Source organism: Bombina bombina, chromosome 2 (genome assembly GCF_027579735.1).
Source record: "Bombina bombina isolate aBomBom1 chromosome 2, aBomBom1.pri, whole genome shotgun sequence".
Classification (NCBI taxonomy): Eukaryota; Metazoa; Chordata; class Amphibia; order Anura; family Bombinatoridae; genus Bombina; species Bombina bombina.
Window position 1 is genome coordinate 106,914,925 of NC_069500.1, and position 12,839 is coordinate 106,927,763.

Genomic DNA, 12,839 nt, shown 5'->3' on the forward strand with positions numbered 1-12,839 from the left:
TAAAGACTTGCCATCTTCTTACTGGGAATCTGTAGTCTAAGATTCTTTGTGGACAACCAAACTTTGTCTCCAATGGAATATGCTGGGGGTACCCTTCTACGAAGATCATAATACTTCTTTTGGACATCCTGGGCATCTTTGATATTTTGATGTATATAGTTAAAGTTATCCACAAGGGAGTTATGCAAATCGTCCACTAAAGGTGAATCAATGGTTTCTTGTGTAGATAATGTAAAAGTTGGATGGTACCCATAGTTCGCGTAAAAGGGAGTAAGTTTCGTAGAGGAGTTGACAGAATTATTATAAGCAAACTCTGCCATTGAGAGGTAATCCATCCAGTCGTTTTGATGATAAGCACAAAAACATCTTAGGTACTGTTCCAACCACTGGTTAATTCGCTCTGCTTGGCCATTTGTCTGCGGATGAAAGGATGTAGAAAACCTGTGATCCATGTGTGTTAGTTTGCAGAGGTTGGTCCAAAAACGAGAGGTAAACTGGGAACCTCTGTCAGTTGTGAGAGTTGGTGGTATTCCATGTAGTCTGACTATATGGTGCAAAAAAAGTTGAGCTGTCTCTGATGAGGTTGGGAGTTTATGGTATGGCAGGAAATGTGCCATCTTGGTGAAAATATCCACAACAACAAAAATTGTAGTTTGACTTTTAGATATTGGTAAGTCCACAATAAAATCCATGGATAAATGTTGCCATGGTTTTGTAGGAACTGGAAGAGACATGAGCAATCCATATGGAGGTTTTCTTTCAGATTTGGAAGTAGTGCAAATTAAACAGGTTTTAACATACTGGTGTATAGTTTTATCCATCTTGGGCCACCAGAAAGTTCTCTTAATAAGTTCTGATGTTCTTCGGAAGCCTGGATGACCAGAGAGTGGTGAGTCATGTAAAGTCTTCAGTATAGTCGATCTCATGCCTTGGGGTACATAAATTTTATCACCATGATATAGAACCCCGGATTTAGTTGTAAGAGTGGAATGCTCGGATGTGACATCTTTTCTGTCTTTGATTGTGTGTTCTTTGATTTGTGACATAAGGGATGACGTTAATCCAATAAATCTTTCTTTTGGTATTACATCAGTGTTGATGTACTCATTTTCTGGTTTTACTGGTAATCGTGACAAAGCATCAGCTTTCCCATTCTTATTAGCTGGTCTGTAAATGATGTTGAAAGAGAATCTAGAGAAATACAAGCTCCATCTGACTTGTCTCGCAGAAAGAGTCTTGTTACTTTGTAAGTATTGCAGGTTTTTGTGGTCAGTAAAAATCTTAATGGGGTATTTTGTACCCTCTAGTAAGTGTCTCCAATGTTCTAGGGAGAGTTTTATTGCTAACAGCTCTTTGTCCCCAATCGGATAGTTCCTCTCAGCTGAAGACATGACTTTGGAAAAATAAGATATTGGGTGAATGGGACAATCCGGTGACGTCTGTTGTGATAGTATTGCTCCTATGGCGTAATCGGAGGAGTCTACTTCTAGAACATAATACAAGGTTGGGTCAGGAAACCTCAAAATAGGTGCAGAAATGAAACAGTTCTTCAAGGTTTGGAAAGCTGAGTTAGCATCTGGAGTCCAATGGAATACAACAGACGAACTAGTAAGTCTGGAAAGTGGTTTTGCAAGTTTTGAGAAGTTTTTTATAAATTTCCTGTAATAGTTGGAAAACCCAAGAAATCTCTGGAGATCTTTTTTGGTCTTTGGTGTAGGCCAATTCTTCACATCATCCACCTTTTCTTTCTGCATTTCTATGCCATAAGGTGAAATGTTATAGCCGAGGAATGACACTCTGTCGGTGTGGAACATGCATTTTTCTAGTTTTGCGTAAAGCTTATGTTGTCGTAACCTGGAGAGGACACTCCTCACATGTGCGACATGATCTGTATAAGATTTAGAATAAATTAAAATGTCGTCTAAGTATACGACTACACAAATGTCGAGAAGGTCAAGGAAAACGTCATTTATGTAATGCTGGAATGTGGCGGGAGCATTACATAAACCAAAAGGCATGACCAAATATTCGTACAACCCATACCTGGTTCTGAACGCAGTAAGCCATTCATGACCTTCTTTAATTCTTATCAGGTTGTACGCTCCTCTTAAATCAAGTTTAGAGTATATAGTGGCTTCCGAGAGACGCTCAATTAACTCGGGTATTAGAGGGAGTGGATAACGGTTTTTTATCGTAACTTTGTTCAGTTGCCGGTAATCGATGATAGGCCTGAGACTTGAATCTTTATTTCGGACAAAGAAGATTCCCGCACCAGCTGGTGAGGTTGAAGCCCTGATAAACCCCTTCCTGAGATTTTCTTCCAAGTAGGTCTTTAAATGATCCAACTCAGGTTGACTGAGAGGATATAGGTGTCCGTAGGGTATAGTTGCTCCAGGTTGAAGTTCTATCGGGCAATCATACGGACGATGTGGTGGTAAAGTTTCTGACTCAGTTTTACTGAAAACATCGGAGTAGTCAGAATATTCAACAGGCAAAGCCGGAGTATTGGTATCAGTTTTTAACAGGATTTTATCTTGATTGCAATGATGTAAACAATATTGCGAGTTGAATGACACTTGTTGGGGAGTCCATGTTATTTGGGGGTTATGGTGCTGCAACCATTTAATGCCTAGAACAACAGGGAAATGAGGAGAAGGTAATACATCAAAAGAAAGTAATTCACTATGACCAGCAACAGAAACCTTTATGGGTATGGTGTGGTGAGTTATTGGACCAGTAGTAATTGTAGAACCATCAATGACACGGACACAGATAGGGTTTGCTTTTTGAATGATTGGGATTTTATTTGATTTTACAGTTTCTGCATCAATGATACTTCCATAGGCTCCAGAATCAATAATTCCATCAAGTGTCAACTGGCTTTGGTCCCACTGTAGGGAAAGAGATAAAATGCAGTAAGCAGATTTGTTAGCGTTAATGACTGATGTATAGATAGGGTTTAACTTACTTCGTTTATTTTTTTGTAGTGTAGGGCAATCTTGTACTGTATGTGCAGGGTTGGCACAGTACATACATAGAGATTTAACCCTTCTTCTGAGTCGTTCCTCAGGAGTTAAAGGGCCTCTTATTATTCCAATTTCCATGGGTTGGTCTAACTGTTTAGTTGTAGAGGGAGCCTCCCTAGGTGGTAGAAAAGTAGAAGGTCTAGGACGAGCATCAATTGCATAACGCTCAGCGCGTCTTTCACGTAACCTGCGGTCCATTAAGGTGGCTGTACGCATGAGTGCTTCCAGAGATTTGGGTAGTTCAATCCGAGCTAGCTCATCCTTTAAATTATCAGCCAGACCAAGCCTAAATTGATTCCTGAGAGCCACTTGGTTCCATTGTGAATCTGTAGCATACAATTTAAAATCAGTTATGTAGTCCTCCACTGGTCTCTTACCTTGTTTTAGATTTCTCATAGAGGATTCTGCTGTGAGTTGAACGTCAGTGTCTTGGTATAATTCATCCAAGGAAGTAAAGAAGTCCTCTAAGCTTCCCAATAAGGGGTCATCTGTTTCACAGAGGTTGTCTGCCCAGGTGCGAGGCTCACCCCTGAGGAAAGAAATTGTACTCAAAACTTTAACCCTCTCAGTAGGGTATGTTCTAGGCTTTAAGTTGAATAGCAATTGACAGGAGTTCTTAAACTGTCTGTAAAGTTTACGATTCCCAGAGAATGGCTCTGGAAGAGCAATCTGTGGTTCTGGGGTTAAATCATGATGTGAGGGTCTAGTCGAAATGGAATCCCTAATAATGTTCCTGAGGGATTGATTTTAAATTTGTAAGTCATGCACTGCTTGTGCTAATTGATCTACCTTCTGTGTGAGGTTATACACTACTTGAGGAAGCTCTGCTGGCTCCATATTGATGGCTTAGTAATTATGTAAGGAGGTTAATTATCCCTTTAAGAAGCTCAGCTGCAGATTACTTCTTTTGCTATGAGTTAGTGGATACAGTACGTAATACAGAGTTTATTTATAAAACAGAAGTAATAAACCTGGTTGTTGTTTGTGTCACTGAGGTTTTAGAATCCCCTTATATATATGAAGGGTATCTTTGTAGCAGTGAGTTTAATTATTATTGCAAGCAAGCAAGTATTATTATATAAAGTCTGTAACAAGTATGAAGTTGCACAGATTAATTAATCCCAGAGTTTCCGTAACTGAAGTTCAGGCTTTTGTAGTTATGTGATGAATATCAAAGGCTGTATTAATGAATACCTTGAATCATGCAGGATATATAGTTGGACATTACTTTTCTCCGGAATAATAATTACTTGGTATCAAAACAGTTCATCAATGCGTTTTTATTAAATAAGCGATGGTAATGTTACCTTATTTGTTCCTTGCTGAATGAGGCTGACTTACACTGCAAACGGTTGCTCAGGTTCTGTCCCCGGCGTTTCCCTGCAGCGTGTGATGGCAGAAGCCTGTGTTGGGGGAGGGTTCAGCTTCAGTATATGGCTGTAGTACAGATGCCGATACGGTAACGAAACAAACTGACTGATTTACAAGGCAGAGACAGCAGTGGTGAGAGTTGTAATATCCTTATCACTTCGATGTAATTTAGTATAACTCTTCTGAGGATTTGATGAATTGAGTTGCAGATTGATTGGTGTATTCAGCCACAGACTATGAAGTTGAATTTGTCCTTGTGAGACTGGAAAATAGTTAAACAGTGGATTTATCCCTTCTCAGGTGTATTTCAAGTTTAGCTCAGGTCTTCAAGAGTTTGTAGGTCAAACGAAAAATTACTAAGCAGTGATTGCCAGGAAGTTGCAGGATTTTAACAGGAAAGCAACCAATAGGTGGAGAGAAAGGAACGTTACTGCTTAAAGGTACAGTGTCCCTGACACAATGTTCTTCACATAGCAGAATATGTTCTATTTAATAATAAATACATATTTATATATGTCCCGGGGTTAACTGCCTGTGACTATTGATGTCGCAAACTGAAATGTTTTCGTTCGCGAACAGCGAACACGAACGTCCGCAACTGTTCGCGAACGGGCGAACCGGGCAAACCGCCATTGACTTCAATAGGCAGGCAAATTTTAAAACCCACAGGGACTCTTTCTGGCCACAATAGTGATGGAAAAGTTGTTTCAAGGGGACTAACACCTGGACTGTGGCATGCCGGAGGGGGATACATGGCAAAACTCCCACGTAAAATTACATAGTTGATGCAGAGTCTGGTTTTAATCCATAAAGGGCATAAATCACCTAACATTCCTAAATTGTTTGGAATAACGTGCTTTAAAACATCAGGTATGATGTTGTATTGATCAGGTAGTGTAAGGGTTATGCCCGCTTCACAGTGACAGACCAAACTCCCCGTTTAATGCACCGCAAACAACCCCAAACAGTCCATTTGCACAACCACGAGATAGATAGATTTGATAGCTACATAGATACAAAGATTAGATAGATAGATCAATAGATGCAATATACATTTGATAGATACGCTAGATAGATAGATAGTTAGATAAATAGATTTGATAGATAAATAGATAGATTTGATAGATAGATCATTTCCCAGACAGAGAATTACAAGACGTGCGGTCTGAGACCCATGGTAAGGTTCCCAGAGGCAGTTGCGGCGCCAGGGGACGTGTATATGGCATGGATTTTAGGAACCGGGAGATGGAAAAAGATGCTTGGTCGGTCCTCCTACTTCAAATTTGGGGCACTGCGTGTGCAATCTACTGTGCCACCAGATATGAGTGGTGTGTTAAGTAGTACTATTCTGATCAGTTTAATACCTGTTACTCCCCCTATCGGGGGACGTGTATATGGCATGGATTTTAGGAACCGGGAGATGGAAAAAGATGCTTGGTCGGTCCTCCTACTTCAAATTTGGGGCACTGCGCGTGCAATCGTGGCCGGACTTTTAGCCGACGGACATTTGGCCGATGGACAGTTTTGTTTTTATTAATTTACACTACTGTTACAACAGATATGAGTGGTGCCACTGTGGGCAAGTGGGCCTGGCACACACGCTGGCAGGCAGGCAACTGCAATTAGATTACACTAGCAGACTGATATTTCACAGTCAAAAAAGTTTTTTTTTTTAAATTTACACTACTGTTTGTTACACCAGATATGAGTGGTGGCAACGGGCAAGTGGGCCTGGCACACACGCTGGCAGGCAGGCAACTGCAATTAGATTACACTAGCAGACTGATGTTTCACAGTCAAAAAAGTTTTTTTTTTTTTAAATTTACACTACTGTTACAACAGATATGAGTGGTGGCACTGTGGGCAAGTGGGTCTGGCACACACGCTGGCAGGCAGGCAACTGCAATTAGATTACACTAGCAGACTGATGTTTAACAGTCAAAAAGTTGTTTTTTTTTTAAATTTACACTACTGTTACAACATATATGAGTGGTGGCACTGTGGGCAAGTGGGCCTGGCACACCCGCTGGCAGGCAGGCAACTGCAATTAGATTACACTAGCAGACTGATGTTTCACAGTCAAAAAGTTTTTTTTTTTTAAATTTACACTACTGTTACAACAGATATGAGTGGTGGCACTGTGGGCAAGTGGGCCTGGCACACACGCTGGCAGGCAGGCAACTGCAATTAGATTACACAAGCAGACTGATGTTTCACAGTCAAAAAAGTTTTTTTTTTTTTAATTTACACTAATGTTACACCAGATATGAGTGGTGGCAACGGGCAAGTGGACACAGTATACGCTGTGAGCCTGGCACACACGCTGGCAGGCAGGCAACTGCAATTACACAGGGGGAAAAAAAGGAGCCGTAAAAAGAGCTTTTTGGGGTGCTGTCCTTACAGCAGAGATCAGATGAGTCCTTCAGGACTGTAGTGGACACTGAATACACTAGCCTAGCTATCAATTTCCCTATTAAATCAGCAGCAGCTACACTGTCCCTCCTCTCACTAAGAAAGCAGCTTCCGAATGAATCTAAAATGGCTGCTGTCCAGGAGCTGGGAGGGTCTGGGAGGGAGGGTCTGCTGCTGATTGGCTGGAATGTGTCTGCAGACTGTGAGATACAGGGTCAAAGTTTACTCAATGATGACGAATAGGGGGCGGATCGAACATCTCATATGTTCGCCCGCCGTTGCTAATGCGAACAAGCTATGTTCGCCGGAAACTATTCGCCGGCGAACAGTTCGGGACATCACTACCTGGGACTCTGCACAGATAGCGGAGCTTTACGTGAGTGCATTAGCAACCAAATCTGAGCCTGTTTGTGGGTCATGGGATGTGTACCCGGTCCGGTCTGGATGTGCTGTCCTTATCCCTTTTTTTTGCTTTATATATATATATACAAAAGAAAGGGTGTTTGTGGATTAGCGCATAAACTAAGAATGTATAAATGAAAAATGTATAATAGGTTATCGCATGAAAGTAATAAAAGTTCACTACAATAAAAACAATACAATAGAAACAATTGATATTGATTCACAAATGCTGAAGCAATAAGTTAAAAATGTAGAATTAATAACTGTTTTAAATTCTATATAAATATATAAAAAAAAAAATATATATATATATATATATATATTTATAATGTCCAAAATTCTGTAAAAACGAAAATCCCAGTTAAAGGGAGAGCATAAATAGCTCCTAGTTGTGGATAAAAATACACAAGTTGTAATCAAAAGTTCATAATATTAGAAAAATAGGAAAGCTCAATAATCCTCTTATTTAACATGTGTTTAAATAAACGGAGCTGCAGCATGCCCCTGGGTTAATTCAATGCTGATTGGTTGCAAATTGACCCACATATTCTAAATCTAGTATTCATAACATACTAATCGTTATTTAAATTATTACACTCCTATTTACAAGTGTTTATATATTACATATCTATTCAATATAAACCATATGAAGATCTAGTTACACTGAACATAAACGGAAAGTAAACATTTTACACGGAGTGAAAAAGGGTGTGTGTATTCTCGCTCATTTAATTGGATTAGCCTCGACCAATAGAATAGCTGAGAATAGTTTCCTTTTTGAGTGTGCAATTTGAACCTGGCTAGTGGGCTCGCTATAACCTAATGAGACACTGAAGGCTTGCTCATACCGGAAGTATCATCTATCCGGTATCCAGCTGGTGATTGATCCCTGTGATTGTTTGGCGGAGCACGAAAAACACAGGCAGTGTTACCCTCACGGAGGTTGTGCGGCCTTACATCTGTTCATTATCGAAGGATTTCAGCAAGTGAATGTCTTCTGGACAAGCGGAGCTAGTAAAACACTGAGTAAGTGTTATCCCTATTGAGGGTTTTGCGGCTGGGAATCTCGATCCTTGTTTTCATTTGTGGAAGACTACGTACGTGACTTTTTCATTACCTATACAGCTACACATCATATCCTTGAAATTCCTTTGTGATCTATAACCCACTGGACTGTATATGATTATTGGGTGTTATGATTCATATGCGTACTTACAACTGGTGCTATATATACACTATTTTGGTCCTTTGTGTGTAGCTGAGCAGACATGTCACATGGTATTTCATTCAAGGTATTCGTCAAAAGTTAATTTTTCTAATGTGACATCACTAATGAATTCTAACGGCATAAACTGGCCACTGTCTGTAGCTACTGTTTATCAGGAGTCAGAAACGGGGAAAGTGATGCTTCTACATTTTAAAAAAAATGTCTCTGATAATGCAGCTTACAGTGTGTGTGGGTGCCCTACCTATTATTTTCACTCATTGCTATTGTTTATGAATCAATAGTTGATCTATAGTTACTAGAATGTCTGTGGATACTCCGCACTTCTGGCATCCACAGACCTATAATACTCAATCTAGTATAGAACATCCTCTCCAAATTGTAGCATATTAAATTAATATCATATTTATATCTTTAAAATTCATCTGTTTAAAATTATTTATAAATAGTATCAGTTTAAAATTGGTTCCAATTATTTACAGATACACAATCATTGGATATAAATATGTAAATAGTCTATTAAAAATATAAATATTATAAATATGATCATATTTTTAAATAATATATTTCATTTATACAAAAAAGCAAATTAGCTTAATACAAGACCTTAATTAATTTAAGTACATAAGTACATAGATAAATTATTTTTTATAAAAAAGAATATATATATATATATATATTTAGAAGAGTTTATAAAGAGAGAATAAATCCTGGAAAAAGTATATTGACCAGGATTAAAGACAGGGAATTCAGCACTCTTTTCAAAAAGTAAATGTAAGCTCTGAAAATGTTATGATGGTGTATCAAAAAATATAATGCTTGTGTAGCTGCAAAGGAGAGAGTTCCCTGGCACTTTGAGGTTTTATCTCTAAAAAGTAGAAAAAGAAGTACCAAAAACCCAAATAGTATATATAATCACTTTATAAAGATATTTGATTGCATAAAAAATACAACATACAAACCTGACCGGTCAGGGAATGGTGTTAATGCATAAACAGAAATCATCAACATGATATGTAACTAGTTAATATGGCCAAGAAACCCATTAGGGTATACTGCAGTATTACAACGGGGAACAGTAATCAGACTACTACACCCTACTGCTAGCGGCACCTTAGTATGTAAGGCTTAATGCCGGGCAGTTATGTAGCTGGGATCTAAGTAGTTGCTGTTAGTGTGCCCCAAATCATATTCATATATGTTAATACATATTAAGGCCTAGACATATTCGAATACATACATGTATCTATAAAGATATATTACTGGGGGACAAATGTCAAGCTACTATACCCTGCTGCGTACGGCACCTTTGAGTGTAAGGCTAATTGCCGGGCAGGTATTATATGGGATCTAAGTAGGTTACAATAATGTGCCCCAAAATATGTACATATATCTTGTGAATTAGCAAGCAGAAAACGTCAGACAATAATAATATTCAACTAGCTTAGCAAGATAGATAAACAGGTAGTCGCCTAGAAGCAGCTGGTCGTGCTTAGGGGTATAAATGTCCCTTAAATATAATCATGCATGCAGGAAAGCAGTTAGCCATGAAGCAAGTAAAAGCATTATGCAAAGTGCAAGATTTCGCCTTAATGATGCGTGATGTTAGTATGCTTCAAGCATTTGTCGAAAGTAACAGTCTCCTATAAGGACATGGTGTATAACCCTCTCATCAGGGTAGTGATATCCAGATCAGTCATGCATGTGCCTATCAATCAGGCAGTAGAATAGCAGTATACGACCTGTTTCCTGAGATTTTCTTAAGGCTAGTTCTTAGTTGATGAGCCTTATCGAGTAACAAAAACCACCGTTCTGGCAATCCATCAAGCGTGTTTGTTTGCAGCGTGTCTGTTCCATGAGATCAACACCAACCACATGTGCCGGTACGGCTTGTCCAATGCCGATGCGCGTTTCACCCGCTAGGAGTGTCGGGCTTCGTCAGGGCGTGATGACGTAGGGAGCATCTCATCTCCCTTTTGAGCTTTCTAAATTACACGCCCCTATTGGGAAATTCCAAAGTCTCACAATACCTCATTGAGAAAGAAAGTTAAAAAGGGGGCAAAGCCCCTGAAGTATACATCAGACAGTACATTATAATAATGAAGACAATTAGAATATACTTATTTAATAGACTTATATGCTATAATAAAGGAAAATATATATTTTAGTTGAAAAGTATATATACATGTCTGGTCTGGATAGAATCATGGAGTTTAAATCATAAAGACATCAGCCATTTTTTACAAAAAACAGGCCATGTCAATTCTATCATTTAACCCTTTAGGTATCTGGGTATGGAGGATCATAATCCACCTGCATTCCTTCTGGAGGAGGACCTTATCATTATCGCCTCCTCTATTATTAGTGATACCTCTGTCAATACCAATGAATGAAAGAGAGTCAGGGTTACAAGCATGAGCATCTTCAAAGTGCTTAGCCACATTACTCTTAGGATTTTTATATTTAATGTCATCCCTGTGCTCTGTTATCCGGTCCTTTATAGCTCTCCGAGTTTTGCCCACGTAAAAACGTGGGCAACTGCAGGAGAGAAGATAAATGACACCTTCAGTATTGCATGTAATGTGATGCTTTAATTTGTATGTTTTTCCTGTGTGGGTGGAAAAGACTTTTGTTTTCACCATATACTTGCATGCCACGCATCTTCCACATGGATAATTTCCAGTGGATTTGTGTTTAGTGAGCCAGTCTGTTTGCTTTTTAGATGATACGAACTGACTTTTCACAAGTTTGTCTCTGAGATTAGGTGCCATATTAACCATATTGGCCATATTGGCCATATTAACTAGTTACATATCATGTTGATGATTTCTGTTTATGTATTAACACCATTCCCTGACTCGGAGAGCTATAAAGGACCGGATAACAGAGCACAGGGACGACATTAAATATAAAAATCCTAAGAGTAATGTGGCTAAGCACTTTGAAGATGCTCATGCTTGTAACCCTGACTCTCTTTTATTCATTGGTATTGACAGAGGCATCACTAATAATAGAGAAGGCGATAATGATAAGGTCCTCCTCCAGAAGGAATACAGGTGGATTATGATCCTCCAAACCCAGATACCTAAAGGGTTAAATGATAGAATTGACATGGCCTGTTTTTTGTAAAAAATGGCTGATGTCTTTATGATTTAAACTCCATGATTCTATCCAGACCAGACATGTATATATACTTTTCAACTAAAATATATATTTTCTAAGTATTAGAGCATTTTAACTAAAAATAATTTTGAGGAATATAGGTAAATCTCATTTTCTAAGCTTAATAATTGTACTATCTATAAACAAAAACCCAAATAATTTATATAGGTATACAGGGAGTGCAGAATTATTAGGCAAGTTGTATTTTTGAGGATTAATTTTATTATTGAACAACAACCATGTTCTCAATGAACCCAAAAAACTAATTAATATCAAAGCTGAATAGTTTTGGAAGTAGTTTTTAGTTTGTTTTTAGTTATAGCTATTTTAGGGGGATATCTGTGTGTGCAGGTGACTATTACTGTGCATAATTATTAGGCAGCTTAACAAAAAACAAATATATACCCATTTCAATTATTTATTTTTACCAGCGAAACCAATATAACATCTCAACATTCACAAATATACATTTCTGACATTCAAAAACAAAACAAAAACAAATCAGTGACCAATATAGCCACCTTTCTTTGCAAGGACACTCAAAAGCCTGCCATCCATGGATTCTGCAGTGTTTTGATCTGTTCACCATCAACATTGCGTGCAGCAGCAACCACAGCCTCCCAGACACTGTTCAGAGAGGTGTACTGTTTTCCCTCCTTGTAAATCTCACATTTGATGATGGACCACAGGTTCTCAATGGGGTTCAGATCAGGTGAACAAGGAGGCCATGTCATTAGATTTTCTTCTTTTATACCCTTTCTTGCCAGCCACGCTGTGGAGTACTTGGACGCGTGTGATGGAGCATTGTCCTGCATGAAAATCATGTTTTTCTTGAAGGATGCAGACTTCTTCCTGTACCACTGCTTGAAGAAGGTGTCTTCCAGAAACTGGCAGTAGGACTGGGAGTTGAGCTTGACTCCATCCTCAACCTGAAAAGGCCCCAGAAGCTCATCTTTGATGATACCAGCCCAAACCAGTACTCCACCTCCACCTTGCTGGCGTCTGAGTCGGACTGGAGCTCTCTGCCCTTTACCAATCCAGCCACGGGCCCATCCATCTGTCCCATCAAGACTCACTCTCATTTCCTCAGTCCATAAAACCTTAGAAAAATCAGTCTTGAGATATTTCTTGGCCCAGTCTTGACGTTTCAGCTTGTGTGTCTTGCTCAGTGGTGGTCGTCTTTCAGCCTTTCTTACCTTGGCCATGTCTCTGAGTATTGCACACCTTGTGCTTTTGGGCAC